The 27,504-nt window shown below is 36.9% G+C and overlaps 1 long non-coding RNA gene across 1 annotated transcript in view; it reads right to left on the reverse strand.

Annotated features, from left to right (window-relative positions):
• Positions 1-24,825, reverse strand: part of LOC111094580 — a 70,007-nt gene extending 45,182 nt beyond the window's left edge. Inside the window, exons 1-2 of the long non-coding RNA XR_005385506.1 lie at positions 24,773-24,825; positions 13,724-13,774 (exon numbers count right to left, since the gene is read on the reverse strand). This is a non-coding gene — a long non-coding RNA (uncharacterized LOC111094580). The remainder of the gene's footprint in view (positions 1-13,723; positions 13,775-24,772) is intronic.
• Positions 24,826-27,504: the final 2,679 nt, after the last annotated feature.

Consider the following 27,504-nt stretch of genomic DNA (forward strand, 5'->3'; position numbering starts at 1 on the left):
TCATTCAGTAACACAATGCTAAATTAATTGGCATTCTTGGACCAATGTCCAACATGGAGGAGAGGGTTTTCCCCCACTCCAACAAATGATTCTGACACTATCTGATGTGAGATCATCGAGCCCAATGGTCAAGAAAGAATTCTTGAGATATTTTCAGTGCAAAAACGGTGGATTTAATTAAAGGACAGAGACAGAACACATAGGCAGAAAAAGCTGCATTATAAATGTGAGGAGTAGCTGATTTTATGGAGTTTTCTGTCCTATGGTGGGGAAGGTGATATTAGGGCTCTAAGAAATTGAGTCTATAGGTTACTGGAGGTTTGGCTATTATTAAGATTGTGTTTTTCTTATAAATAATTAAGACAGTGACAAACTGCTGGAGTTTTGTGTCCTTCATGACTGTGATCTTTATCAGTTGACCACTGGCTTTTTCCTTCCTTTGCTCCTGGGCAGTCTGAGAAGTGTCACATATATCCCACCCCCACCTTGAGGGGTGGGGTATGTTGAGTGTCAGTTTGCCTTTTGCCTTCAGCTTGCCTTTTGTTATCTTGTCACTACCTACCCACTAGATAGCATCAGATTCCACAGGCAGGAGTTCAGTTCCACAAGACTCCTCTCACTTCAGATGCCAGTCTAAAGCTTAGATTGTCATCTGTACTTCTGACCAACTGGCTATAAATCAGATTCTGTAGGGGCCAAGGGCACAGCACCTCAAATTGAGCCACTTTAGCAAATTATTTGAAATAAGAGTTACTTGGGAAATAGCCAGTCCCCCTGAAAGCAGGAAATAAATCTCCCATTATAAAGGTACCCTCCCTGTACCTGTACTAAGACATCCTTATCACCAGAGATAAGAACTTTAAAGAAAGCTGTAGAAACAAACCTTGTTACCTTTTTCCCCCCTAATCCACTACCACTACCCAAATTCTACCTAGAATTCCTTACTAATGATGTGGAGGCTGAGAAAAATCAAGGCCATCCCACCTAAAGTTCAGCATTAGCACAAGTACAGCCATCTTAGGCCCCTGTGAATAAGAGATGAACTTTATAGAAAAAAACTGCAGAATGTCCTCAATGTCCTCGGCAGGGAATCCCATATCAGAAAGACAACAGAGCCCACACCTGTGGTAGAAAGTCCCATATTAGAATGAGAACAGAGCTCAATGCCCTTGAAAGCCACACATCAGAATGTAAACAGAACTTGAGAAATTCCTCCACCCCTTCTGAAAATCCCCTAGACCAGCCTATAAAAAAACCAGCTGTAACCCACCTCGGGGTCCAAGTCCCTGCTCCGCTGTGTCGGGTATACTTGGACCCAAGCTCGAGCTTGCTAATAAACCCTCGTGCGCTTGCATCAGTGCGGGCTCCTTGGTGGTTTCTCGGATTCGCAATCTTGGGCACAACAATGAAAGTTCCCAAATAGGGACGCCTGGGTGGCTCAGTGGTTGAGCTTCTGCCCCTCAGGGCATGATCCCACATCGGGCTCCCTGCATGAAGCCTACCTGTGTCTCTGCCTCTGTCTCCCATGAATAAATAAATACAATCTTAAAAAAAAAAAATAAAGTTCCAAAATACGTTTTCTTTATTCTATTCATTCCTCACAAACATATTGCCTCTTTGTCTAAAAAGTATAAAAACTGTCACCTTGGTCATTTCTTTAAGTCTCAATTTCATTATTGGGCCTCCGTGTACAAAATAATAAAATTTTGGGATTTTTCTCCTGTTGATCTGCCTCATGTAAATTTAATTCTTAGTCCAGCTAGAAGATTTTGAAGGGTAGTGGAAGAATTTGTCCTTCCCTACACTTTCTACAACCTTATCCACAGGTTTGATTAATTTGCTAGTAAGGCTCACAGAACATTCCACTTACTAGATCACCAATTTATTATATAAGGATGTAGTTCAGGAACACCCAGATGGAAGAGATGTATAGGGCAAAGTATAGGGGTAGGGTGGGGATCTTCAATGCTCTCCCAAGTACATCACTCTTCTAACACTACCACCAGTTCACCAACCCAAAAGCTCTCCAATCCTGTCCTTTTGGGTTTGTATGGAGGCTTCATTAGACAGCATGACTGATTAAACCATTGGCCATTGATGATTCATTCGAATTCCAAGCCCTCCCCTTCCCAGGGAAGTCATGGGATGGAACTGAAAGTTCTAACACCCTGCTCACCCAGTTGGTTTTCCTAACCACCAGCCCCATCCTGAGGTGGGGTCAAAATTTACTTCATTAACAAAACAAAGGGTACTTTTGTTTCTCTCAACACTTAAATTCTAGGGGTTTTAGGAACTCTGTCTGTATCAGAAATGGGAGGGAGACCAAATGTATTTGTTATTATAATGCCACAAACGCCATTCCAAGAAACTAAATTAAAATATACTAGTTTCTTTTTTTTTTCCCCCTTTTAAGCAAAACCCTCACACCAATTGTGGTACAGTGTGGAATCTTGCAGCAGATTTCAGCTGTTTGCTATGTTCATTCCATTCTCAGGGAAATGTTCTGTTATCATTAAATAAACATATGTAGGAAAGAAGAGAATATTTATATACATATTTTTGCATATTTTAAAAGTCAACACTATGTATCCTATTGAATATAATGTAAATCTGTCCGTTGCATTTTACTTTGAACAATAATTTATTACATGTTTATAAAATATGGAACACTAGAAAAATAATCATATTTTATTCTAAATTTAGTGACATTGGCAGAAAGACAGAAGTTTACTGGAACTGCAAACAAAATGTGTCCTCATTATGCAAAAGTAAGTTAAATGTGTCTTGATTTAGAAAACATGCAAAATTAAGCTTTAATGTGCTTTTGAATAAGAGTGGTCTTCCTTTTCGTATCAGAAATAGATGCTTAAAAAAAAAAAAAAAAAAAGAAATAGATGCTTACATTTTTCCAGAGACCAGATTACTATATTTTTATTTTCTTCCAAATAATGTCTTTGTTGTTGTTGTCCTTTGACACCAATTCATCAAAATACAAAGTAACTAACATTTATGGAGCTCCCACAGTCAAGATGAAATATAGTTGTTTCGCTTTTCATTAGAAATTTCCATAAAAGTGTCTTTTAAGACAACGAATTATTATGCTTTCTCAATGTGATACTGTCCATTTAGGATCAGAATTTGTTACTTTTAATGTATTTTAATATATTTTTACTGCAGTATCTGTTTTCTAAATACACTATTTTTATGTTTCCATTAAAATAGTAGTAATCATCCTAAGTAGAGTAACAATTTATAGGCTTAGAAAGACATTAACTGTATAGGAAAAAGAGAGCATTTAGTGATTTTAGACTCTTACTAATTTACTCAAACTGTCAGACCCCTACTCTCCATGAAGTGATTCCAGCTTGACCATCAGTGAAAGAAACTGACAGCATGGACCAAGGACTTCATGTCAAATTCACACTTTGTGTCATCACAAACTGGCACTTTTTTCACTCTTTTTTTGTATTGATTTGACGAGGAAATACCATTATTTTTGCATTTTTTGTCTTACTGCTTCTGTGTGTTTAAGTTCCTACTAAAACAGATAACTACACAGTACCTCAATTCTTTTGCAAATATTTTAATGAATTTTAGTAATTCTTCATGTTTTATAGGCATATTAGAAAAGAAACTGGATTGCTACTTAATTAGAAATTAAAACTTGCTAAAGATCACATGTACAGCAAACACATAAAACTACTTACATAAAATTCCTCAACAAAAACTTCGGTAGCAAAATGAAATAATGCTCTTATTTTGGATACATCCAAGGTTGTCTCCTCACATCCAACTTTTGCCCCATCTTTCTAATTATTTCTAACTCTGTATTTTCTAACTCTATTTTCTCTTAGTTACAAATCTTGGTCTCACCTCTTTTTGTATCCTGGTCTTTGCTATTCCCACTTCAGGCCACCTACCCATTCTCCAAAATCCAACTCTCCTTAATCCTATGCAAACTAGCAAAATGTAAATCCTCTCTCAATACACTTGCTCCTGTGTAAATAAGTAAACTATTTTTATATATAATATGATTAACTGTTGCTGTAGAAAGTCACATACTTGTACAAAATGATGCCAATAAAAATCCTGACCCTGCTTTCCCTGTGTTTATCCCTTCTTCATTCCTTTATGTAGCTTTGATCATATGTCATGGTTACAGTGCATTTTCACAACTTTCATCAGGTTAATAAATTTTCTTACTCAATGCCTATAACTCTTGCTCTCAACAAATGACATTGTTTCTTTGAATTCTTTTACTTAGAAAATTGAACATAGCTAATATATTCTCCTTTGATATCTTGCCCACTCACTCTACAAATGTTTCTATTTGTATTTTTACACTCATTTTTATGTCCTCTCCTCATGCAGTCCAGGATGATCCTTATTTGCACTTGATCCTTCGCTCCATCTTTATTCTTCTCTACCAGATTTCTATTCTATCAGTTTTGTCTTTTTTCTCTCATAGATTTTCAAACTTTTTTTTTTTTTTCCAAACCTCTTAATTATTTACTGGCTCCTTTCTTCATGTCTATAAATAACCTCAGTCCTTCTCATATTAGAAATAAGTAAGCAGCAAAAATATAATACAAACAAATCTAAGATACTGTGACCTTGTTTTCCATATTTCCAACAACATCTTCATTCAAATAGACATTGTACATATTTATCCTTAATTTTTTTCTAATAAAGCTTACCTCCATTGATCTATGATAAGTGCCACTAACTCACTGACAAATCATTGATTTTCCTTAAAATCCAAACTTTCTCCTATATTTGACTGTATTGTAGTTCTCAATCTTTACAGTTCTCATTCCTTTGACTTCATTGACATACAGAGAAATATTCTCTTTATTCCTCTTCAGATTATATAGCTATCCTTACTTTGCTCCACTGCCTCCATCCATCCTTTAAATATTTGCTGACCTCCTGGATAGCTTTTTCTTTCCTTCCGCTCTTTTAATGTTATGCATTCTCTCTGCTCTATCTCAACCACTTTTGTGTCCACAGGTACTGTTAAAGAGAGGATTCCCACTTATGTATCTGATAAACGAGTTCTAAACCTGAAGTTAAATGTGTCCATGATTTCACAATATAATCTTCAGTGCTTTGTGGTTAAGATACCCCTTCAAGAATGAAAATGCTGACTGTGGCAGGCAATATTCTAAGCTGACCCCTAAGATACCTTTCTCCTGGTGTAAACACCCTGTATGATTCCACTAACTTTGGATGTGACCTATAAATATGATATATTGTTTTCATAACTCATCATATTATGTTATGTGACACAAAAGGAGGTCATTTTAGGTCTGACCTAATCAAGTAAGATCTTTAAAGTAAAATATTTTCTCTGGCTGTTCATACAGCAAAATGTCTGACAAACACTCTCATTGTCCTGGAAGAAGGCAATAATTATGTCATGAATTTTCTATGGGACCATGGTGAAGGGACTGCAGGTAGATTCTAAGAGCTGAGAGCAGATTTTGGTTGACAGATGAAAGGAAAGTAGGAGCCTCAGACATGTTACTACAAGGAACTGAATCCTGCCAACCACCTGAATGAGCTTGAAAGAAGATCCCAAATTCTAGATGAGAAGACAGCTTGATCAACATCTTGACTGCAGTCTGTGAGACCCTGAGGAGAGGTTCCAGATAAGTCATGCTTAGACTCCTGAACCAGAGAAACTGTGAGATAAAATGTGTTGATACAACCAACTTCTTAAGTTGTGGTAATTTGTTACATAGCAATAGAAAATGAATAAACTAATGAATCTGTTCAGCTATCCTATACTATTCAACCAGTCTGTGTCTTCTTCTCTAGAGCAATCTGTCCAATATCATTTTCTTTAAAAAAATATATATTTATTTAATATAAATATATTTATTTAAATAAATGTATTTATTTACACACAGAGAGAGAGGCAGAGACATAGGCAGAGAGAGAAGCAGGCTCCATGCAAGGAGCCTGATGTAGGACTAGATCCTGGGTCTCCAGGATCATGCCCTGGGCTGAAGGCAGACACTCACCCACTGAGCCACCCAGGTGTCCTGTCCAATATCATTTTCTGTAATGATGGAAAGTTCTATATATGAGCTAATACAGTATTTCCAGCCACAAAAGTCTATTGAGCATTTGAAAAAAAGCTAGTAGGGATCCCTGGGTGGTGCAGTGGCTTAGCGCCTGCCTTTGGCTCAGGGCGCGATCCTGGAGACCCGGGATCGAATCCCACGTCGGGCTCCCGGTGCATGGAGCCTGCTTCTCCCTCTGCCTGTGTCTCTGCCTGTCTCTCTCTTTCTCTGTGTGACTATCATAAAATAAAAAAAAAAAAAAAAGAAAAAAGCTAGTAGAACTGAGCAATTAAGTTTTAAATTTTCTTTAGTTTTGAATAAATTTAAATAGCCCCCTATGGCTAATGACTACTCTATTGGAGAGACTAGTTAAGGTGCGATGCTGACATCCCATCCTTTCCTCACATGGTGAACATACATACTTTCCTTCCATCACTATTAGCATCAAAGAAGGGAGCTCCATTCTCAGGAATGTGGTGTGTCAAAGAACAAACAGATATCAAGGAAGATAGTAAAAAAGGAAGACTGGCATCCCATACCCTGCTTCTAATAGAACAGCTGAGCTGAGCTGATTTTTCTGTCCATTTGAGCAGAGAGAGTAAACAATGAAGGACTCATGATGTTAAAATGGGTAAGACATGCATCAGTAAAGCTCACATTCCTACATTTTGCCCCAGCAAGAAATTTACTTTGGCCCTAAGGAAAGGTAGCATATTATCGAAAGCCCACACAACAGAACTTGTCAGTAATAATATCCCTAAGAGTAGGAAGCTGCAGTGTGTACCAGACATCAACAACACCATAGGTGTTGCTCTGAAGTGGAAAATGTCATTCAGAATAAACTGTTCTGTGATTGGGTAACTTTTTAACTAGGAGAGCATGTAAAGCAGGGCAAAAGTACAAATCAATAGGAAAGAAGTCAGCATTCCAATTAGTCTGGAGAGGGGGATGTTTGGTCATTTTTGTGGTATGAACAGTGTTGTTGCATTTATCTGTGCTCAGCCATGACTACAGAGGGGTCTTGTTTTTGTCTCACTCCATCACTGTCACGGAATGACCTTGTCTGATATTGGTGTTCTGTGAAATGGTTTTTTTCAGCAGAGGAATTCTATGGCCTTGCTGTTACTGCAAGGTCAGCTCTCAGTTGACAGCTGAGGGGCTACTTCTTTTCTTTCTCAAATGCAATAATTGGATAAAAATAAACCTTTGAGTTTGTGCATCACTGATTTCAGATGGGTCAATAAACTGATAATGTGCTGACAATACACATTTTTCATTTCTACATAGGCCACTCACCCAAACTTCTGATTCATGCCCACAGCTGTGTCCTTCAAATCTTCAATTAGATGTCCCACTGCACTTCCAAATCAGCATGTCCAAAAATGTTCTCAGGATCTATGCCTCAAACCTATTTCTCTTCCTGAATTATCTGTCTCCGCTATAGGTACCAATTTATGTTAAGCAAGAATCTCATGTCACATTCTTTACAAAAAATCACTCAACCTATCACATTATTCATCAGTTCAGCCAATTTCAATTCCTATGGACTTTGTAATCTATCATACCTTTTTAGAACTAATTTTTATTCCATGGCTCATGGATAGGAAGAATCGATATTGTCAAGATGTCAGTTCTTCCCAACTTGATCTATAGATTCAATGCAATCTCAAACAAAATCCTAGCAAGTTATTTGTAGATATTAACAAACTGATTCTAAAGTTTATATGGAGAGCCAAAAGACTCAGAAGGAGTCCACTTAATCCTGAAGGAGAAGAATAGTTAGAGGACTGACAACATTCAACTTCAAGACATACCATAAAGACAGTGCACCACTTCAAGGTAGTGTGGTATTGGTGAAAGAACAGACAAATAGATCTTTGGAACACAATAGAAAGTCTAGAAATAGACATATAAGTATACTCAACTCTTCTTTGACAAATGAGCAAAAGCAATGCAATAGAGCAAAGACAGTCTCTTCAAGAAATGTGCTGGATCAACTAGATCTTCACATGCAATCATCATCATCTAAATACAAACCCTTACACCCTTCAATTAACTAAAAGTGGATCAGCTACCTAAATGTAAATTGCAAAATTATAAAACACCTAGAAGATAATATTGGAGAAAACCTAGATAACTTTGAATATGGCAATGACTCTTTAGATACAATACCAAAATCTCAATTCATTAGAGAAATAATTGATAAGCTGGACTTCATTAAAATTAAAAACTTCTGATCTGTGAAAGATAATGTCAAGAGAATGAAAAGATAAGCTACAGACTATAAGAAAACATTTGCAAAAGACACACCTCTTATCTAAAATATATAAAACACTCTTAATATTCAACAATAAGAAAACAACACAGTTACTGAATGAGGCAGAGACCTTAATAGACATCTCACCAAAGAGATGTAGATGGAAAATAAGCAAAGGAAAAGATGCTTCACATAATATGTTATCAGAGAAATGCAAATTAAAACAACGGGATACTGTTGCTCACCTATTAGAATGGCCATAATCTGGAACACTGACAACACCAACAGCAAAGTGTTAAAACAAACAAACAAAAACCCAAAAGACTATTCTAGAGATCTATGCAGGAAGATGATATTTAAGTACATATCTGCATTTGTAAGAAGATACCACTGTCCCTTGGCTATTTAACCATGAAAAAAATTTAACTGAGGTAGAACTGACATACAACCTAATAGTTTTAGGTATACAACATAAAATTTTGATATTTGTATATATTGTAAAATTATCACAATAAGTCTTATTAATATCCATCACAATATATTTACAAAATATTTTTTTCTTGTGATAGTCTCTTGGCAACTTTTTTAATACACTATTTTTAATTATAGTCACTATGGTCTATATTACTTCCCAGGACTTACTTATTTCAGAACTGGAATTTATGCCTTTTGACTACCTTCACCTCTATTCTCCCACCCCCCACCTCTGGCAACCACCAATCTATTGTCTGTATTTATGAGACTTTTTGTTTTATTTTTAAAATTCCACATATAAACGAAATCATGCAGTATTTGTCTTTCTGTGACTTATTTCACAGAGCATAATCCCCTCAAGTTTCATCCGTGCTATCTTTTTTTTTAATGGCTAGATAGTATTACATTATATACATATACCACATTGCTTTATCCACTCCTCCACTGATGGTTTTTTCCACACTATTTACAATGTTTGAGAATACTTTTTAACACTTCCTTCCTCATCTAGTAAATGGAATTGTGGTGGCTATGAGCAGAGCTGTTCTATGGGCATGTGACCTGTGCTACAGTTGGTTTAACCCGCTGTTGTTGCGATGTTGAAATTTTGACTATTTTTAACAAAGCATCCAGCTTTTTAATTTCACACTGGGTCCCACAAATTATATAGCTATTCCTGGCTATAAGAATGGTTCTCACAGACGTCCAACCAGGGGAATCATAACTGAGCAAGGGCCTCAGTCATTGCACTCTGAAATCCACTGCCATGTTTTCTCTGAGGCCATGCTTCCTGGGGGCTGCTCCCAACCAGCACCAGAGTAGGGAAGGGATACAAAGCAAGGTCTATTCCTGGGACAGAGGGGATTCCAATGACTGCTGACTTTGGCTCCAGGGTTCCCTGACAGTCTTGACAAAGCTACTTTAGATTCTGCAGCAGTCCAGATCACCTCCACCCAGCCTTCAGTCCTCCCTCCCTTGAGCATATGTCAGATTGACATCGAAATCTGAAGACTTTCTTTTTCTGCATTCCTCAGTATTTTCTCTCATATAGGCATTTTCCCTGTGGGGAAACATCTTTGCACATTTGGTCCCCTTTTGGTGTCTGCTTTCTGGAGGATGTAGGCTAACAATGAGGATATAAATATCATCTTCACAGATTTGTTCTTGGCATTGTAATAAGACAATATGTGTACAATTAACACAGTGCCTTGTATACACAGGACATACATAAACATAACCATTAATAATAATTGCAGTTGTAGTAATAGTCATTTTAACATTTTCTTGGTTGAGTTCTACTTCTAGGACATTCCAATAAACTAGTCCTTCTAACTTTTCTCTTATTTTCCTCAAAGTTATGCTCCATAATAACTTCCAGGGTGATCTGTCTGAACAGACCACTTACCCATGTTACTGAGTGGCTTAGAAGCCATCACTAATTTTCATAGTTTCTATATTGCATGAAATTGTAACAGGGAATTTGGATTGTGCCTGATATTTTCATCTGACAGTCTATAGTCCATGATCCTTAATGTGCCCTAAAAGCCACCTCTTCCTGACCACAAATCATCTTGCTCCCATTTCTTGCCACTCTCAAATTGTTCTTCGGCAACATCTCCAGACTTCTTGCTCTTTAGCACATGCTTTCTCTAGACTCTCTAACTTTTCCTAAGGTTTGCTCTCTTATCGAATAAGTTCTAATTAACTTCTTAAGCCACAGCTCTAATAGTCAGCTTTTCTCTGTGGCCATAGTTCCTTCTCACACAACAAATCATATGAATACCATCTCCACCATTGCATTCAGTGTATTCTACTGTTTTCCTTTACATGTCCAGTTCTTTGACACAGGTGTCAGATCTTTGAGTTTATATTTTTAACATATCCATCATGTTTATATTTTCCTTGCCTGCCATAGACTCCATTTCAAAGTGTCATCTAACATCTTTGTTAGAGGAAAGAAGACACTAATGAATAAATCAAAATGCAATGCTCTTTCTGGTGTCATGAGTAAAAGTTTTAGAATTCCTTGCCTTTTGATTAAATGCTTAGTTTAACTAGAAAGGCATCTAGTTTTACATTTGTTCAATTTTATACATACAAATTTTAATGAGTTTTGGTATCTTGAAGCATAAAATATTATAAAATTATACTTTGAGATAACACGAAATCAGAACACATCTCCCCCTTTAAAAAAACTTCCTACTTTTCCAATGACTCATATTTCTAAGCTATTTAGTGTCATTTTATTTTTTTGAAATTTCAAAATTTTTGCTTTATGGTTGATTAAGTTAATCTATTTCTATATGTATTTCTACCTTCACATTTAATTTGCATGGCATGAACATGAATATGTAACAAAGAATCACCAGAATAAGCCTCATTTGTATTATCATTATTTTTATAATGGCATTTTTCTTTTGAGACCAGATGTACTAGGGGTAATGTTTTAACATTGCTGAACAAAGTTCACAGGATAACATGAGTCCATTAAAACCAATATTTCTCAGAATGAAGATAATTCAGCTCACACTAGTTTATTTTTAGTCTTAACAGAAATTGCTGATCATCAAATGTAACTATTTTTTATTCATATAAATATTTATTGCATATTTATCATTCATTTTCATAGAAACATTCTAGGAAGAGTTGCCAAATGACAAAAAAAAAAAAAAAAAAGGAAAAACAAAAAACTAAGCATGAATTCTTATAAAATAGGAGAATACATCTACAACCTGTGACCCCTAATTTTTTCCAGACAGTTTGAAAAGTTTTAGGGCCCTAACTAATGTTTCTTAGTAAAACAGCATCAAAGTAGAGGAAATAATCTCTGTAAACTATAAGTTTCGGGAAATATATAATGTCCATAACAATGATGATAAGATACTGTCATGTGAATGCCTTATTTTCTAAGTATAGAGCACCCCAAGGCTTCATCTTTGCTCTACCATTATTTGCTTTCCCATGAATGATTGATTTGTACTGATATATTGGTTTATATTCGTCATTTAGTTCATCATCTGATCAAAAGCACTTAGTTTGGAAGATGTTTTGGAAAGGGAAAATGTCAGTCTAGACCATACATTAGAAGGAATATAATTAATTCCTAAGGATCAAAATTTTATCTTGTGTATATTACCTGAATAGCAGCTAGATAAATAACCATACTAAAATTATTTTTTGAGATTAGCCTCTTTTTCCAGAAAAGAGTGAGTTAATTCAAAATCACCTAAAATATAATCATGATTCATTTCTTATCTGTGCCTTTATAAGATAAGCAAAAGTCCTTTTTTTTTTCTGAATGGATCTATCTATGCAAATTTTATATATTCCCTGAGCCCCAAATGACCTAAATATTAAGACTGAGAATTTGCCTGCTCTAAACTCTGATGCTATGTGATCATGCGTAGCATTTACAAAACCCAGCATTTTCACAGACTTTTTTTAGATATATATTCTATTCTAGAAAAGAAAAATGTTGCTCATCTAACGGATTTTTTGAGTGACTAGGAAGGTTGTATTTCTGGGCAATCATTTTTACACATTATATTTCAAATAAAACTATAAGTTTCTATATGGCAATGATGATATATTTATAGCTTTGAAAACTCTCCAGCTTCTAGCCAAGACCTAGCTAAAAACAAAACAAACAGGGAAGCCTGAGTGGCTTAGTGGTTGAACGGCTGCCTTCCGCTCAGGGCATGATCCCAGGATCTGCATTGAGTCCCACATCAGGCTCCTTGCAGGGAGTCTGCTTCTCCCTCTGCCTGTGTCTCTGCCTCTCTCTCTCTGTCTCTCATGAATAAATAAAATCTTAAAATACAAACAAAACAAAACAAAACAAAACCCAGAAAACTCCAATTAGTTCTTGTGGACCAACACTAAAATAATAAAAGAAAACCACTTTTAATGTTACTACATTATTCAAGGTGTTCAATGTAAACATATCAATGTATATTTAAATCCCAATGTACATTGAAACCATATGATTTTTTTAAGACTTTATTTATTTATTCATGAGAGACACAGAGAGTCAGAGATGCAGGCAGAGGGAGAAGCAGGCTCCATGCGGGAGCCTGATGTGGGACTCGATCCCAGGTCTTCAGGATCACACCCTGGGCCAAAGGTGGGGCTAAACCACTGAGCCACCAGGGCTGCCCTGATTTTTGTATTTTTTAAATAAAATGTACATAATATACACAATGTGTTCTAAGCCAAAAGATAAGGTATTAACTATTTATACATTAAAATAATCCTATGTTATCATATACATTAAAATAGAATAAATAATCCTATGTTATCATAAATATCTATAAATATCATAAAATTAGGAGTGGTTCTTTTCCAAATCTCATAAAGGGTCCTCGTATTAAATTTTTGGTATATATATAATCTCACTGAATACTTTCAGGAGAAATATGTAATTTATATATATGAATAAATATTTATGAATATATATTCTCCATGCTAGAGTGAACAGCAAAAGTTTATGCCCAACATGATTTGGCCTGTCAGAAACCTCAAGGAATATCGAATTAAGTTTCCATAAAAAGGAAAGTGTTTTGATAGCTTATAGTCGTCATTTTTTAAACTCATAAAATAATACAGAATTCTTCACCTCATGTAGTCAGTGCTATTACTGCCAACTATTTCAAAAATTATTGAACATAAGATCATACCTGATATATGATTTAAATGTTAATTGTCAATAAAGTTGTCAAATATTTCTTGTTTTGAGCATCAGGAATGTTTGCTTTAAGATACACAATACTTTTTACTTCAAAAAATATTTTAGACAATCAGTGCTACTGTTATCAAGAGCTATTGATTAAAAAGTATAATAAACATAATTCTCTATTTGAGGATTCAAATATCCAAAACATTCTACATATATTACATACACTACTGAAAAAAATGAATTTCTTACCTTTCCTTCCACCATGTGCTGAACCAAAACTTAATTATTGGTGCAAGATTTCTAAAATAGAAAATAAGGGGGGAAATCAATAATAATCTGGTGAAATTGAAATCAAAATGTACTCTAAGCTGTAAACAAGTTTTGCACATAATAATCAACCATCATTAACAGTAATATTTCCAATCCAATGCATTATTTTTCCTTCAATTTCTTTCCAACTATCCAAGACTCTGATATGTATAAAGAATAGAGACTTTAAATGTGCAATTCTATGAGATTCTATAATAAATGTTTGGCATAACCTACCACTCAGGTAAGTTTTGAACAGTAAGGTTATGGACTTGTCATTAAATTCATGATCAAAGATATTTTGTAAGCATAAAATGATATATATATATATACTCTATAAATACAGTAACTATAGTAAATAAATATAAATATAGTATACATATACTATATAAATAGCATATACACACACATACATACATAGACCAGTTTTGCTTTAGATGAATAACCATCTAAATAATTCAAAATCTTTTTCATAATAAACTAGCAAATCTGCAACAGGATTCAAAAATATGTATCTCAAGTCCCAATCCAGAAGTTTAAAGGAATCCAGAAACATAAAATAAGATTTGTAATGTTTTTCTCCCAGGGTTCTCTAACAGTTCAGACAGAGAGCTGAATAAGAATTAGGGGAGAGATTGATAGCCCAAAGGGATTAGAGCCTAAGAGGAGCAGAGTTGAGGTTCATGAGTTGAGAAAAAATATGTTAATGGCTTGATGATCTTCCTACCCAGGCTTTCAGCTTAGACTCCAGCAAACAGTGCTATAGCTAGAGGGTTAACCAAAATCAGACATGTCCACACAGGAAGTCCAACTTTTAATCATTTCAATATAATTGGATTTAAAGTGATTCCGTTTTATCAGAATAAGAAATAAATCTTTTCTTGATGGAGATAACACCATTCCACACCTCCATTTATTCATAAAAGTTGGCATTTAATTAAAAAGAATATGATGCATATATGCAAACAAGGTAAGATTATACAAACATAAGAGAAATAACAGAGAATAGAAATGGATTCAATTGAGAAGCCAAAAAATGATGCATTTAAATACAAACTTTAAAATAGTTATGCCGGGGCAGCAGTTAAGCGCCGCCTTCCGCCCAGGGCCTGATCCTGGAGACCCAGGATCGAGTCCCACCTCAGGCTCCCTGCATGGATCCTGCTTCTCCCTCTGCCTGTGTCTCTGCCTCTGTCTCTGTCTCTCTCTCTCTGTCTCTCGTGAATAAATAAACTCTTTAAAAAAATAAAATAGTTATGTCTACTATAAAAAAGACAGTATTGTAATCGAGATTAAAGAAAGGAAAGCAAACCAATTTGCAGAAAAATAGAACTACAAATAGGGGAACTGAAAAACACAATAACTGAAATTAATGGCTCAGTGGGTGTGTTTAACAGCCAACTAGACACAGTTAAATAAAATTGTTAAGCTGGTAATTAGGTAGAAGAACATAACCAGAATGACCTACAGAGAGACAAAAATAATATTTTAAAAAAATGTAAAAGTGAAAATAAGAGGTCAAGGGATACTGCAAGCGTCTCAGAAAGAATTGTAGTGCCTGATGGAGAAGAGTGAAGTGGGACATAAGCAGTATTTGAAAAGATGTCTTCTAATTTTCCAAAACTGATACAGGAAATCAAACAACAGAAAATCCAATGACTATTTTGAAGCAGAAAATCTACAACCTTGAGATTTACAAACAATATCTGCCTTCTGGGTCCTCCTCGAATAGATGCTTTCATGATGCAAATAGAGTGCAAAACCCCAAGCGCTGTTCATGAGGTGGTGTGGGGCTTTGGAGTTAGACTACAAAGTAGTCAAAGACTGGTGGCATCCTTTTCTGTCTACCTATTTAATATATTTATGTGAACTTAATGTGTTCAGTATTCATCTTTGAGAAGATTCTGTGGTCCTTTCTCTTCATTTTGACTTTGAAAAGTATCAAAATCAGTCCTATGGACTAAAGTGGCTCTGTAAGGTGCCCATACAGCTGTGAAGGACAAGTCTAAATAGAATTTTTTTTTTAAGATTTTATTTATTTATTCATGAGAGACACAGAGAGAGAGAGAGAGGCAGAGACACAGATAGAGGGAGAAACAGGTTCCACGCATGGAGCCCGATGAGGGACTCAATCCCAGGACCCCAGGATCACACCCTGGGCCAAAGGCAGGCACCAAACCACCGAGCCACCCAGGGATCCCCTAGAAATCTTAATGAAAAAGATAGAGGAAACACTTGGTACCTGTATTAGTATTTTTATTGCTCAGACAAAATTACCGTCTTAAAATAATGCACATTTATCACCTCAGTTCCTGTGGGTGAGCAGTCTGTCCAGTTTAACTGGATTCCTCTCTGCTCTGAGGGCTTTAGTGGCTACAATCAAGGCATCAGTCTGTTGCATTCTTATGAGGCACTAGAGAAAGATGGACTTCTAATCTTGTTCAGATTGGCGGAGTTCATTTCTGTGGGTGTAGAAGCCAGGTCCCTATAGGCATACAAGCTGTGGATCATGGACTGCTCTCAGCTACTTATGCTGCCGTCCCATCTTTGCCAGGGTGGACCCCTCCATCTCAGCAGTGAAAAACTTCCTTGTGTTGGAAGCTTCTTACACTTCAAATCTTTTGTGATTTCCTTTTCTGTACCCAGCAAGGGAAAATTTATGGCTTTTCAACAGTTCCTGTGAATTAGTTTATCTAGATTATCTTCCCAAATCATCTGTGGGATATAACATAACCTAATCACATGACTAATATCCCATCATACTCATATCCCTGGAATTTAAAAGGGAATATGGAATCTTGAGGGTTGTCTTAGAATTCTACCTAACAGAGTGCAGAAATGCTTTTACTAATAGCATTTTACACTTAATAGAACCCCAACCCAACTGAGAGATGCCTGTCCACACATTCCTGATGGCACTGAACAAAGCACCTAAAACAGTGATTTAGTCAGCCCCTGACTGAGCATCCCGCCTGGATCTCAACATTCTCCACTCAGCCCAGAAAGCAACCTAGCCCGATGGGCAAGACTATTTGAAATCACTTTATAGGGATTCTAGCTTTTAGATATCACTCTAAATTCTCTTTCTTGGATAACAAGTGACAAATGGCAAGGTAACGGGAGCAATGGTTCTTTGAACTTAGGCAAGTAACCCTGGGTTCACTACAAACATTAGGATAAAAGGAAACCGAAAAAAGGATGTATGATCGTATCATAATGACTTGAAGAGAAAAAAACAAAAAACTAAAATTGGCACTTGTTTATATCCACAGGCTGAGGAACTCTGAGACACCTGTAACACCTGCCCAACACTGGCTACACATGGAATTGACAGCATGTAATGTGGGACAGAGAAACTGGCAGGACAGAGCATCCCTTCACTTTTCAAATATATGCCAAGTTAAAGGGTAGAGTGGGAAAAAGGAAAAATGAAGGGGGAGAAGATTCTAATAGACGCTCACCCCTAAAACCACATTTTCTTTAGAAATACGTTATATCATAGTGCTTTTAGCTGCAATTCCCATAAAATATATTTTGAGACACATTTTTCTTTTTGATTTTAACTCAGATTATAACATTGGGCACATTTCTGAAGTAGAGGTGTGGTATACACACTGATGTATACTAATCTTGTTTAAATCCAATAATATTAAATATCATTTCTGTCTAGAAATTATTGCTGGCTTTCATATAAATTATATTAAGCCCTTATACCTTAAATAAGTGCTTCCATTTTTAAAATATATCATGTTTGACTTTTCCCAACCAATCTTTATTGCCTGAATTTCTGGAGTACTGAAAGCAGTGCCTTTCATAACTTGGAATATAGAATAATATGTAAGCTTCACTTGGAAAACAAGCATGCTATTCTATTTTGATTCATAAACATGTTCAATGTCATGACGTTAAGAATGGGAAATTCATGGTTATGTTTTTTTTTTTTTGGTTATGGTTGATTAAAAAATTATTTTCATACACTGGGATTTAGAAACAGAATCTACTTTTTGTAATGTCTAAGATTCCAAATTTGATTATTATTTTTCTGCAGCATGGCATGTGGATCAAGCTTTCATCTGATTTATTGGACATCAGATCCAATAGACAATATAGTGATATCACTTGTCTCATTCTATCAAACTAAACATTACACTGAACAGAATCTGCACATAAGAATATTTTATTACAGTGACTAACTGAAATCTGTTTTAATAGAAGCAAAAATGCCAGTTGGTATATGTTGGTGGCATCAATTATAATACTTTACAGAAACACAGTTTAGTAGTTTGGAGGGAAAAAAAATCAATAACATGCAAGAAAAATATTCCACCAATTTCCTAATTATTCAAATTGCAATCTTTGAAGGCTGGATTTCAAACAGCATAATCATCAGATGTTTTATGCATGGCTATTGAATGTTACGAGGTACACTGGAATAGTTAATCATAAAAGTTAAAGATGTTTTATAGCAAAGTCAGTACACATTAAGACATATAAATCACAAAATATCTTATGTGTGTGTTGTGAAAGCACCCAATAAATTATCACAGTAGTTTATGAGAAACCAAAGGACCCCTGAAGAGAGTCTATTGCTGACTAGTAACAATATCTGAATTTTGTAAAAGAAATCACGAAAGATAAAACATGAAATAACGTACAAAAAAATAACTTCAGGAACAAAAAAGAGAAGTGCTTTACTGCTTTTTGAGTCTTTTGTCTTTGGTATCCTTGACAAAGCCAAGAACTGCCCTGAGATAAAAAGAAACATGATATAAAAGAAGATGAACTCCAGGTCAAGGCTAAAAGTTTTTAGAAAAGTTAAGAGATATGATAACATGCACATACAAAAATATATTTATGTCAAGAAAATCCAAAAGATAAAAAGTGAAAATCCATAAAATAAATATTTCTAAACCCCTAACCTACCCTAAAATTTGCTCAACAGAATAATATATCACAACACTTAAGTGTCAAACAATTTAAGTAGAAATATTTGAAAAATATCGTTTTGAATTTTGAAGATTGATACTCTTAAAGTGTTATGTGTTATTTAATATTAGTTGTGAATTATATTGACATTAGGCTAATGATACAGAGAAATTTTAGTTGGCTTAATTGCCAAAGTAAGGAAGACAATGACTGTCCTTTTAACTATTTCCATTTAAAAAGTATTTTTAAAAAGTCATTACTTTTAAAATGGCACTAACTAAATGGCCTCATAATTGATTCAAAGTAATGTTCAACAAATATTATCATCTTTAAAATGCCTAACTTTAGAGGATTCAGCCTACTATATATATAGTATGGAATAGGCATAAAATTAATTTACTAACCACCCCATTTCTCTAAGGAAGAGAGGCTAAGTAATATCAAAAGTTCTAGGATAGTGATCTCTGGGTGGCGCAGCGGTTTGGCGCCTGCCTTTGGCCTAGGGCACGATCCTGGAGACCCGGGATCGAATCCCACGTCGGGCTCCCGGTGCATGGAGCCTGCTTCTCCCTCTGCCTGTGTCTCTGCCTCTCTCTCTCTCTCTGTGACTATCATAAATAAATAAAAATTAAAAAAATAAAAAAAGGTTCTAGGATAAAAGGAACTTTGTAAACATGTAAATGAAATTGAAATTTTCAAAGTTTCAAAGAGTGTTTTGGTATAAAGAATGTCCTAGCTAAAACAAAGAGGTATTCAGTCTAAACTAATTATATTTTTGAAGCTCCAGAGCACCCTGCTTTTTTAAATAATAAATTTATTTTTTATTGGTGTTCAATTTACCAAATACAGAATAACACCCAGTGCTCATCCCGTCAAGTGCCCCCCTCAGTGCCCGTCACCCAGTCACCCCCACCCCCCTGCCCTCCTCCCCTTCTACCACCCCTAATTCTAGTTCGTTTCCCAGAGTTAGGAGTCTTCATGTGCTGTCTCCCTTTCTATTTCCCACACATTTCTTTTCCCTTCCCTTCTATTCCCTTTCACTATTATTTATATTCCCCAAATGAATGAGAACATGCACTGTTTGTCCTTCTCCAATTGACTTACTTCACTCAGCATAATACCCTCCAGTTCCATCCACGTTGAAGCACATGGTGGGTATTTGTCATTTCTAGTGGCTGAGGAATATTCCATTGTATACATAGACCACAGCTTCTTTATCCATCATCTTTCGATGGACACCGAGGCTCCTTCCACAGTGTGGCTATTGTGGACATTGCTGCTAGAAACATCGGGGTGCAGGTGTCCTGGCGTTTCACTGTATCTGTATCTTTGGGGTAAATCCCCAGCAGTGCAATTGCTGGGTCGTAGGGCAGGTCTATTTTTAACTCTTTGAGGAACCTCCACACAGTTTTCCAGAGTGGCTGCACCAGTTCACATTCCCACCAACAGTGTAAGAGGGTTCCCTTTTCTCTGCATCCTCTCCAACATTTGTGGTTTCCTACCTTGTTAATTTTCCCCATTCTCACTGGTGTGAGGTGGTATCTCATCGTGGTTTTATTTGTATTTCCCTGATGGTAAGTGATGCAGAGCATTTTCTCATGTGTGTGTTGGCCATGTCTATGTCTTCCTCTGTGAGATTTCTCTTCAATGTCTTTTGCCCATTTCATGATTGGATTGTTTGTTTCTTTGCTGTTGAGTTTAATAAGTTATTTATAGATCTTGGAAACTAGCCCTTTATCTGATATGTCATTTGCAAATATCTTCTCCCATTCTGTAGGTTGTCTTTTAGTTCTGTTGACTGTATCCTTTGCTGTGCAGAAGCTTCTTATCTTGATGAAGTCCCAATAGTTCATTTTTGCTTTGGTTTCTTTTGTCTTCATGGATGAATCTTGCAAGAAGTTACTGTGGCCGAGTTCAAAAAGGGTGTTGCCTGTGTTCTCCTCTAGGAATTTTGATGGAATCTTGTCTCACATTTAGATCTTTCATCCATTTTGAGTTTATCTTTGTGTATGGTGAAAGAGAGTGGTCTAGTTTCATTCTTCTGCATGTGGATGTCCAATTTTCCCAGCACCATTTATCGAAGAGACTGTCTTTCTTCCAATGGATAGTCCATTTATTAGTCCTTTATAGTCCATTTTAGTCCTTTATTGAATATTAGTTGACCATAAAGTTCAGGGTACACTTCTGGGTTCTCTATTCTGTTCCATTGATCTATGTGTCTGTTTTTGTGCCAGTACCACACTGTCTTGATGACCACAGCTTTGTAGTACAACCTGAGATCTGGCATTGTGATGCCCCCAGATATGGTTATCTTTTTTTAAATTCCCCTGGCTATTCGGGGTCTTTTCTGATTCCACACAAATCTTAAAATAATTTGTTCTCACTCTCTGAAGAAAGTCCATGGTATTTTGATAGGGATTGCATTAAACATGTAAATTGCCCTGGGTAACATTGACATTTTCACAATATTAATTCTGCCAATCCATGAGCATGGAATATTTTTCCATCTCTTTGTCTTCTTCAATTTCTTTCAGAAGTGTTCTACAGTTTTTAGGTTATAGATCCTTTACCTCTTTGCTTAGGTTTATTCCTAGGTATCTTATACTTTTGGGTGCAATTGTAAATGGGATTGACTCCTTAATTTCTCTTTCTTCAGTCTCATTGTTAGTGTATAGAAATGCCATTGATTTCTGGGCATTGATTTTGTATCCTGCCACGCTACCAAATTGCTGTATGAGTTCCAGCAATCTTCGGTGGGGCGGGGGGAGGCTTTTGGGTTTTCTATGTAGAGTATCATGTCATCGGCGAAGAGGGAGAGTTTGACTTCTTCTTTGCCAATTTGAATGCCTTTAATGTCTTTTTGTTGTCTGATTGCTGAGGCGAGGACTTCCAGTACTATGTTGAATAGCAGTGGTGAGAGTGGACATCCCTGTCTTGTTCCTGATCTTAGGGGAAAGGCTCCCAGTGCTTCCCCATTGAGAATGATATTTGCTGTGGGCTTTTCCTAGATGGCTTTTAAGATGTCGAGGAAAGTTCCCTCTATCCCTACACTCTGAAGAGTTTTGATCAGGAATGGAGGCTGTATTTTGTCAAATGCTTTCTCTGCATCTAATGAGAGGATCATATGGTTCTTGGTTTTTCTCTTGCTGATATGATGAATCACATTGATTGTTTTACGAGTGTTGAACCAGGCTTGTGTCCAGGGGATAAATCCTACCTGGTCATGGTGAATAATTTTCTTAATGTATTGTTGGATCCTATTGGCTAGTATCTTGTTGAGAATTTTTGCATCCATGTTCATCAGGGATATTGGTCTGTAATTCTCCTTTTTGGTGGGGTCTTTGTCTGGTTTTGGAATTAAGGTGATGCTGGCCTCATAGAACGAATTTGGAAGTACTCCATCTCTTTCTATCTTTCCAAACAGCTTTAGGAGAATAGGTATGATTTCTTCTTTAAACGTTTGATAGAATTCCCCTGGGAAGCCATCTGGCCCTGGACTCTTGTGTCTTGGGAGGTTTTTGATGACTGCTTCAATTTCCTCCCTGGTTATTGGCCTGTTCACGTTTTCTATTTCTTCCTGCTCCAGTTTTGGTAGTTTGTGGCTTTCCAGGAATGCGTCCATTTCTTCTAGATTGCCTAATTTATTGGCGTATAGCTGCTCATAATATATTTTTAAAATCGTTTGTATTTCCTTGGTGTTGGTAGTGATCTCTCCTTTCTCATTCATGATTTTATTAATTTGAGTCTTCTCTCTCTTCTTTTTAATAAGGCTGGCTAATGGTTTATCTATCTTATTAATTCTCTCAAAGAACCAACTCCTGGTTCTGTTGATCTGTTCCACAGTTCTTCTGGTCTCGATTTCATTGAGTTCTGCTTGAATCTTTATTAACTCTCTTCTTCTGCTGGGCGTGAGGTCAATCTGCTGTTTTTTCTCTAGCTCCTTTATGTGTAAGGTTAGCTTTTGTATTTGAGTTCTTTCCAGTTTTTGAATGGATGCTTGTATTGCGATGTATTTCCCCCCTCAGGACTGCTTGGCTGCACCCCAAAGATTTTGAACGGTTGTATCTTCATTCTCATTAGTTTCCATGAATCTTTTTAATTCTTCCTTAATTTCCTGGTTGACCCTTTCATCTTTTAGCAGGATGGTCCTTAACCTCCACGTGTTTGAGGTCCTTCCAAACTTATTGTTGTGATTTAGTTCTAATTTCAAGGCATTATGGTCTGATAATATGCAGGGGATGATCCCAATCTTTTGGTATTGGTTCAGACCCGATTTGTGACCCAGTATGTGGTCTATTCTGGCGAAAGTTCCATGTGCACTTGAGAAGAATGTGTATTCAGTTGAGTTTGGATGTAAAGTTCTGTAGATATCTGTGAAATCCATCTGGTCCAGTGTATCATTTAAAGCTCTCGTTTCTTTAGAGATGTTGTGCTTATAAGACCTATCGAGTATAGAAAGAGCTAGATTGAAGTCACCAAGTATAAGTGTATTATTATCTAAGTATTTCTTCACTTTGGTTATTAATTGATTGATATATTTGGTGGCTCCCACATTCGGGGCATATATATTGAGGATTTTTAAGTCCTCTTGTTGGGTAGATCCTTTAAGTATGAGATAGTGTCCCTCTTCATCTCTCACTACAGTCTTTGGGGTAAATTTTAGTTTATCTGATATAAGGATGGCTACCCCTGCTTTCTTTTGAGGACCATTCGAATGGTAAATGGTTCTCCAACCTTTTATTTTCAGGCTGTAGGTGTCCTTATGTCTAAAATGAGTCTCTTGTAGACAGCAAATAGGTGGGTCCTGCTTTTTTATCCAGTCTGAAACCCTGCGCCTTTTGATGGGGTCATTAAGCCCGTTCACGTTCAGAGTTACTATCGAAAGGTATGGGTTTAGTGTCACCATCATATCTATGCAGTCCTTGTTTTTGTGGATTGTTCCACTTAACTTCTTCTTAAAGGGGAATTTTAAGAGTCCCCCTTAAAATTTCTTGCAGAGCTGGTTTGGAGGTCACATATTCTTTCAGTTGCTGCCTGTCTTGGAAGCTCTTTATCTCTCCTTCCATTTTGAATGAGAGCCTTGCTGGATAAAAAGTATTCTTGGTTGCATGTTCTTCTCATTTAGGACCATGAATATATCCTGCCAGCCCTTTCTGGCCTGCCAGGTCTCCGTGGAGAGGTCTGCTGTTACCCTAATACTCCTCCCCATAAAAGTCAGGGATTTCTTGTCTCTTGCTGCTTTAAGGATCTTCTCTTTATCTTTGGAATTTGCAAGCTTCACTATTGAATGTCGAGGTGTTGAACGGTTTTTACTGATTTTAGAGGGGGGAATCTCTCTATTTCCTGGATCTGAATGCCTGTTTCCCTTCCCAGATTAGGAAAGTTTTCAGCTATGATTTGTTCAAATACATATTCTGGCCCTCTGTCCCTTTCGGCGCCCTCCGGAACCCCAATTAAACGTAGGGTTTTTTTCCTCAGGCTGTCATTTATTTCCCTTAATCTATCTTCATGGTCTTTTGTTTGTCTCTTTTTTCCTCAGCCTCCCTCTTTGCTATCAACTTGTCTTCTATGTCACTCACTCGTTCTTCCACCTCGTTAACCCTCGTTGTTAGGACTTCTAGTTTGGATTGCATCTCATTCAATTGATTTTTAATTTCTGCCTGATTAGCTCTAAATTCTGCAGTCATGAAGTCTCTCGAGTCCTTTATGCTTTTTTCTAGAGCCACCAGTAGCTGTATAATAGTGCTTCTGAATTGGCTTTCTGACATTGAATTGTAATCCAGATTTTGTAACTCTGTGGGAGAGAGGACTGTTTCTGATTCTTTCTTTTGAGGTGAGGTTTTCCTTCTAGTCATTTTGCTCAGTGCAGAGTGGCCAAAAACAAGTTGTATTGGGAAAAGGAGAAAAAGAGAGGAGAGAAAGAAGGAAAGAAAAAAGAAAAAAGTAAAAAACAAAAGAGAAAAAAAGAGAAAGAAAAAGAAAGAAAGGAAGAAAACAGGGGTGAGGGAAGCAAACAAATCAAAAAGAAAAAAAACAAAAAAACAAAAAAACACGGGGGAGTACCTTCTGATTCTGTGTACTTTAAGTCCCTTGACTTCCTCTGGACCTTGTCCGTCTAGCTGGTGTTCTGGGGGAGGGGCCTGTTGTGCTGATTTTCAGGTGTTAGCAGTTGGTGGAGCTGCTGTGCCCCTGCCTGGCGCAGGGCTCAGTGGGGGTTGTTTACCCCGTGAGGCCCCAGGAGGAACAACAGCAGTGGCGGGGCCAGCTCTGCAGCCCTGGAGTCAGCCCCCGCAGTAGCTCCGGAGCTCTCGGTCTGCAGGGCCTGGCGGCTCCGAGGCGGGGCCGCTGATCTGCTCAGCTGGGGCAGGAGCGTCCTTGCTGTCCTGGGCCCTCCCGGCCTCTGCCTGTCCCGGGGGAGGCCGGATCCTGGGCTGTGTCCCGGCGCCCAGTGCTCTGGAGCCTGCGCTGTTGGGGAGCTCCTGCTCCTCCGGGACGGGGCTCTCCTGTCCTGGGGACACTCGCCCCGGCCTCAGCCCGGCTCCTCGCGGGGCCCCTCCCCCTTGGAGGCCTTTTGTTCCTTTATTTCTTTTTCCCCGTCTTCCTACCTTGATAGAAGCGCGAACTCTTCTCACTGCAACATTCCAGCTGGTCTCTCTTTAAATCTCAGGCCGAATTCGTAGACTTTTCAGGATGATTTGAAGGTTATCTAGGTAATTTGGTGGGGACAGGTGACTTGGGGACCCTACTCTCCCCCCGTCTTGCCCCTCCCCTCTCTTTGCAGCCTGCTTTTTGTTTATGTATTTCAAATGACAACTGTCTAGAAAAGAATTTCAATAGAGCATAGATTTTTAAATAACTCTAAATTTCCTCTCAGTCAGTATCTATGATCTATAGTTAATTGAGAAGCTACAAAGATTTAAAGTCATTCATAAAATGGTACCATAGATTATCAAATCAATAACCTACATGGTATCCTTGATTTTACACTTCCTGACTTTCTTGTTCTTCTCTCTTCATAAAAGGGAAACTATTAATAACCCACTCCCCCCTCAATTAGACAGAAGAAAACAATCACCTTATAATTATATATACATTAATGAGGCCAAAGGGTCTGACAAACAGTACACCACGAGCCTGACCCCTCTGATTCCCTCTTTAGAGTCCTGCAATATTTGCCTGTATTTTCCTGAATTATTTTGAAGCTGAAAAACAGAAACACAATATACCATTCTTGCATTATATTTTATGTAAAATTTTGATGAACTAGAATATTTAGTAAGTACATCTAATTGACAAAAACTCAGGAAGGAAGCCTGCTTTGTAAAATAGTAATATCAAAGCTCTCAGTATAGATTTGAAGAGTACAAAAATGCTACATAAAAAACAGAGCCTACTTCACTCCTAGAATTAACTGGTTTTATAATATAATGTTCAGCTCTGGGGTTTCTTTTAAAAAAAGCAAATAGAAAGGATTACCCCAAGAAAGAATACACCTTACAGCAGCAGTAACACCCAATATAACAATCAAGTCCCTGTTGCAAATACAGTGTGACAAAATATCAGCATCTAATTGCATTTGAGGATCTTATTCAGATTATGCATTAAGAGTTCTTTACGCAGGAGAACTCAAATCATTTTTTTTTCCTAACTTAAACATTAGGAAAAAGCATCTATGCTATCATACAGCAATCAATGTTAAGGAAGGAAATGCTCACAACAAATACAAACAAATAAGAAAGATAATATATATATGAGACATGTAAGACCATTACTATCTTGCTGAAAAAAAGACAGTAAAGTTAATATGAAGTGAGGGGAAAGTACTGTACATTAAAGTGCTTCCATTTCCTAATCTTAGTATTATGATTACTACCATTATTTAGAAATGAGTGTTTAGTCATGATTGGAGAAGTACATAAGACTTTTACTTGAAGGATAAACAGAGTTTTAAGGGGAGAATGCTAAGAAATGAGGGCATTTATGTAGAGCAATACCAAAAAAATAACAGTTCAAACTGTATTCAAGGAAGAGTGTGGGTAGACTTAGTTATGGAATGTAGTCTACACACATAAGGGGAGCAAACCTGGCATGGCATGGTAGATTAATGGATTAGTTAATTGAATTCAGAAACAAACACAGAACTAAAAACTCCAGTGTTAATATAAAACCTCATTTGTTAGAAACTTACATAATACAATCCATCTGTTCACTCGCTGAACAAATATTTATTGAATGCATACCACTTGTCAGAATCTGGAGTTGGGCACACTTTAAAGGTGGAGTAGACATCCTCTCGGTTTTATGGTATTCGTAATTTAGACACCATCACCCTTATTTTAACAAGAAAAATGATAGCTAATATATACCGTGGACTTACTAGAAACAGCACAAGACTATATATGAATGAGCATGGATTTGGATACCAGTAGGTGGGGATGTCACAGTCCCTGCCTGCAACCATTTTATATATTGTCTCCAAGTGTGACATCCTTACCAAAAACTGATTAATACTTATGTGTATTTAGAATATGAAATGACTAGTTATCTTCACTTAAATTACCTTTCTACCCTGAGATCTACTCTATCATTTCTCGCTTTTTTTTTTTTAAGATTTTATTTATTTGTTCATGAGAGACACAGAGAGACAGGCAGAGAGATAGAGGGAGAAGCAGGGTCCTTTCAGGGAGCCTGATGTGGGACTCGATTCCTGGACCAGGATCACGTCCTGAGTTGAAGGCAGACGCTCAACAGCTGAGCCCCCCAGGCATCCCTACTCTATCATTTCTCGAGCTCCT

The sequence above is a fragment of the Canis lupus genome, chromosome 38 (assembly GCF_011100685.1).
Source record: "Canis lupus familiaris isolate Mischka breed German Shepherd chromosome 38, alternate assembly UU_Cfam_GSD_1.0, whole genome shotgun sequence".
NCBI classification, from domain to species: domain Eukaryota; kingdom Metazoa; phylum Chordata; class Mammalia; order Carnivora; family Canidae; genus Canis; species Canis lupus.